This window comes from Pygoscelis adeliae, unplaced genomic scaffold (genome assembly GCF_000699105.1).
Source record: "Pygoscelis adeliae isolate BGI_AS28 unplaced genomic scaffold, ASM69910v1 Scaffold78, whole genome shotgun sequence".
In the NCBI taxonomy this organism is placed as follows: domain Eukaryota; kingdom Metazoa; phylum Chordata; class Aves; order Sphenisciformes; family Spheniscidae; genus Pygoscelis; species Pygoscelis adeliae.
The window spans coordinates 3,184,129-3,189,421 of NW_008825409.1; the positions used below are offsets into that span (position 1 = coordinate 3,184,129).

A 5,293-nucleotide genomic window follows, 5' to 3' on the forward strand; every position below is an offset into this window, starting at 1 on the left:
TTCTTCACCGAAAGGGTTATCAAGCATTGGACCAGGCTGCCCAGGGAAGTGGTTGAGTCACCATCCCTGGAGGTATTTAAAAGACATGTAGACGTGGCACTTAAGGACATGGTTTGGTGGTGGACTTGGCAGTGTTAGGTTTCTGGTTGGACTCGATGATCTTAGAGGTCTTTTCCAACCTAAATGATTCTATCTTTCTATGAAAAAAAGAAGAAACTGAGTGAATTCAGGTATTCAAGCCATCAAAACTAAACCAACTGCAAAATGAAGCTTCTCTTTCTCTACCTGAAAGGAGTTGTAGGATACCCTCAGCCATAGTGAACACAAAAATAAAGTGAAACATCCCAATGTTGGCCCTATTACCTGACTTCAGGAAGGCAATCCAGTCAAAAGACAAAACGCAAGTCTCACGAGTACGCTACTTGTCTTTTATGTATTTGGTCCTCCAGGAGACAATCACCGGGTAATTCTTTCTCCAACTCTGAAATGCTATCTAGGAGTTACATAATGCAATCCAAAGAGAGAAAAATAAATCCCTTGATAAGCACGTAACTATCATTCTAGATCTTTTTCATACAGTTAGAAAAGACATTAGGTTCCAGAGGCTATTTTGTTGTATCTTAATCCTTATCAATCCCCTCCTCGCCATTTATATTCTAATAAGACAATGGAAGTACTTATGGTTCTTTGAATTAATGATTAAGAGCTGCATTCATACCAAGATCTTCAACATAGCACCATCTAAGCCAATGTCTCAGTTTTTCTGCACCTATATTTTGCAGTAGTATGAGTTAACGCTTCAGCTCGTAGCATTTACACATTGCTACTCTGTGCTAGAAGTCTTCCGTCAGCTCCTCAAGAGGGTCAGATGCTCAAATGTAACTTCCTTCACTGCACGTAAGTAAGATTTAAATAAATATTTGACAGGCAAGTTTCACTACTTGTTTCCACTGAATCCTCACCAGGATCACGAGAGCACTATACCCAGAAAATTGGAAGTTAAGAATTTAGTGACACAGAAATAGGGGGACCTGGAGGAGAGAGATTGGCTGGGGGAAGACAGAAAAATGAAGTATAGCTTATATCCCATATGATTTACACACACATTTTACTACCAGCAAAACAGTCCTCTGCTCTGGAAAGATTTATTAATACCAACTTTGAAATTTTTACATTGCAAAATATAGTGCTCTAAAATAGGTAAATATTAATTTTTAAGTTCCTAGTCATTAGTGAAAGATGATAAATTCAGCATTATACCAAGCTCTAAGAACTCCATAAGGTTAAGATTTACAGGGAGAGACTTTTAACAGTGCTAAGGAAATACTTTTACTGAGGAATCGCTTCTCCGAGAGTTCAATCTTTCAAGTAACACATGTCAAAAGGTAGGAGTGTATGCTTATGTTATAAATAACGATGGTATCACTTAACAAGTTACACATTCTTCCATGATACCTAACCAGCAGTTCCACAAATCTGACAAAAACAGAGTGGCTGCTACTGAAACATGATTTATATACAGGCTTTACATGAGTACAACTGCTTTGTGAGCTATTAATGCATGTGCTCCCGTGCATATGTGTATGCAATTATGTAGGGTGCGCTCTATGTATGAATATATGCACATGCACACATTTTGCTAGGAATAAAACATATACATTTGAGAATAAAACTAAATTAAGGGGGGGGGTTATTGGTTTTTTGGGTTATTTTACGACTGCTGGTTGCTTGCTTCTAATTTTTAAAAGAGATGGCAGGATTACTGGGCCTAATCATGACTGGAATATCCAGCAATTAAACACCTCATACAGAATAAACCATATAATACACTATTCCAGTTAATGCTTTCCTAATACAACAAATAGTCTGCAAAAATTCTGAATAATGTATGCTGAATAAAACTATGCAAATGAAATGAGATTCCCTAATACGACAAACTCTCTCCTCTTTTCAGGTAAAGTATTTTAATGTAAATATTGTTTCTTTTGGAATTTGCCAGCTATTAATTATTTTACCACTTTATTTTCTTAATTGTAAGCAAGATCTAAGCTTGATTAAGCAGCAGAATACAACCCTGGTAGTATTAACACCTATGTAAATCTGGGAAGAGGAAGGATGAAGATCATCTGAACAGCTTATAACAGAAGGAGAAATAAATCTCAATTTTTAGGAACTGTATCACCTGGTCAAAGATGGAATGAAAGATGAAGATATAGCACAATACTTCAAATACTCTTTAAGGAAGTCCTTATTTGGCAGGTTTTGTAATACATGCCCTTTTGGTAGCATTTTCATCATTCTCCCTCTGAAAAATTATTCCTTCCATTCAGTAAAATTACTGATGGCCCAAAGAGATAAGTGATGCTACTCAACCTTTTTCACTCCAACCTGTACATCTTATAGATTCAGAGCACATTTTGATTGCTTCTTATGAAGGAAAACAATACATGTAATTTCTGATATTTCTGCAAAAGAAATATTTGTTGCGTAGTCACTGGCCCATCTTTAAGCTGCACCTGATTCTCTAGCCTTCTATTCACAAAATCTTTTCTTCCACAGACTGGGGCTAATGCATCGTAAGTTTTGACTTTTTTTATGCCTAGGGTAGTAAGCATGATTCAGATTTTTAAAAATCGAGCATGTGACTACACTTGCTCACAACGCTTACATATCAATACATAGATAATTATCCAGGCTGTAGATAACGACATTTTTTGTCCTTTGGGGGATTTCCACAAGTATTAAAATTCAATGTCTGTCTTTCAATGTAGAGACGTTTTGGATTTTTTTTTGGGGGGGATGCAACAGATGAGAGCTGTTCCAGTTTTACCTACTGCTAAGAAGCAGTACTACTGTTACTGGTGATAAAACAATATACTGAAATATACTAAAATACAGATACAACTTTTTAGTATGTAATTTGCATCTGTTATTCCTCTTTCTGTAAGAAGTCTCCCCTACAATGGCTTACTTCTCTCTATGGTTCCTCTTAATGCTTGCCTTTGTTTTCCTGCCGCTGTACGTGATCTACTTGCTTGTCTCTGCGCTGAGTATATCCTGCAGCACATGCTGGAAAAAGAGGGCATTTCTCAGTCTCTTTTCCAATTCATCTGCCACAGCTGGTGGTGTTAGCACCACCACCGCTGAGGGAAGAAGCAGAATTCACTGCACCTACATCTCAAACTACCATCAAACACAGATCCCAAATCAATTGTCCTGACAGCTGCTTCTGCAACTGATTTCAAAACAAAAAAGCCAGATCAAAACATTAAACAAATTTCCTGACTCCTTGATCATCAGGCTCACCTCCATGGGTGGGTCCTCCTGGTTGGCAGGACTCAATCTCTCCACCTGAATTTCTTATTTGTGTGGTACTCAGGGCTTAATCCATGCAGTGAAATTTACTATATAGAGAAATAATATCCATGATTTTTAAGTGTGTAGGGAAAGGGAAATGAAAGGTCAAACATGGGAAGACTCTACAGCAACAAAAATGAAACTACATGAAGCCCTAGGATGCAACTCTAAAATCCCTCTCCCAGAATTTAAAATAGAAAACTTGACCAAAGCTAAATGAAACAACACCCCCAGGCTGCCCATAAGTGACAGATGTAGTAAGCCACTGAATTTTCTGATCTAACTACTGTACAACATATGGAAAGGGATGGCGTTTGCTTGAATTTCTGCAAGGTAGATAACACACTACAAGTTCAAAAGTAATCTTTATAGGGCAAACATAGCAGGTGTGTGTACTTCAGAAAGACCTTTGCAAATATTGTCTACTGTAACTTTAAAACAGTTGTGTACTCCACTTCAGGAGGATTTGAATGGACATGGGAATTCATAGATTTTTTTCATTGCTGAACAATTCCTACATTTGATTTTGTGTTGTAATAGTTACAGAATAATAGCAAAATTAAATACATCTGTTAACCAAATGAAAGTCAAATAAAACAGTAAAAGCTCTCATATCGTATCAGACCATTTACTCTGACTATTCCTAAAAAGCTTACTCATCTGCTACTGGACTCTTATGTCACCATACGTTAAAAATCAATGACAAGTAGAACAGTTGGGCTCCATTCAAGAACCCAGTGGGATGGCAGCTGAGTTCACTCAGAAGGAACTGAAGTTGGAAAGCAGTAATAATTAACAAAATGAATGAAACCTACACCAGTTTCTGTAAGCATACTGATGATTTAAAGCATAAAAAAAAGTGAACATAATGAAAAAAAGAGTTCACTTCACATTCATTGTTTGGCAACACTGACATTATTCCTTTATTAAGGAACAAGAGATTACATCCCAGCTCCACTGCAATTCCAGCAGTAAGGATTTGCCTTTATTTTTAGCAGACCTTACATATATTCTTCAATAAAATTTGCTTTCTTTTGCTGCTTGTATTTCAGAGTCCTCACAACATAAAATGCATTCAAGCAGCAGAATTGTTGGTTTGTGGTCATAACACTAGTGCACATTTTGATAGCTTGTTCGTTGTTTCATCAAATTTGTCTCCTTTTTTATTTCTTAACAATTTAATACTACAACCATGAAAATTGGAATTAATATCCTTTTCAGACACTTTACCTAACAAAACATCTTAGGAGGGGCTTAAACAGACTAACAGCAAGTTATTTTAAAAAGGGATTAGTTTTGCACATACCTGGATAAAGTCATTCTCTAAAAGAAATTTGTTACCTTGATAGAGAATCTTTGCAAGGAATAAAATAATTACAGTCTAAAGATAAAATCAGTGGAAAGCAATAACAAAAAGTTGGCCAGAAAAACTACTCAACACAGGTGCGCTGCCATAATCAGCACATGTTATTGTAATGCTGGTATGCACTTGGTTGCAGTCAGGTGAAAACTGAGGAATGCGGATTAAGGCAACTGCAGATCAAAATTCCACTTTGCATGGAAGTGGAAAGTAAGTAAACTTCTGTGAACACCATCGGACAAACATCTCTGTCATCTCGCCCCTCAAGTGGTCAAGAAAAAAAAATTTCTCCAGTGCCCGTGTTCGACACTGCAGCCGTAAACGACCCTTGGCTGGAGAAAAATCAATGATCAAAATAAATCTTCTTGTGATTTCAGCAACATCGGTGACTCCCAGGTGACTCCGGTTAGCCCCATAGAATCATAGAATCATTAAGGTTGGAAGAGACCTCCAAGATCATCGAGTCCAACTGTCAACCCAACACCACCATGCCCACTAAACCATGTCCCTAAGCGCCTCATCTACCCGTCTTTTAAATACCTCCAGGGATGGTGACTCAACCACTTCCCTGGGCAG

General features: G+C 37.4%; 1 protein-coding gene across 1 annotated transcript in view; it reads right to left on the minus strand.

Annotated features, from left to right (window-relative positions):
- FHOD3 (formin homology 2 domain containing 3) overlaps nt 1-5,293 on the minus strand; it is a 377,261-nt gene that overhangs the window by 275,809 nt on the left and 96,159 nt on the right. The gene's annotated exons all lie outside the window — the stretch shown is intronic.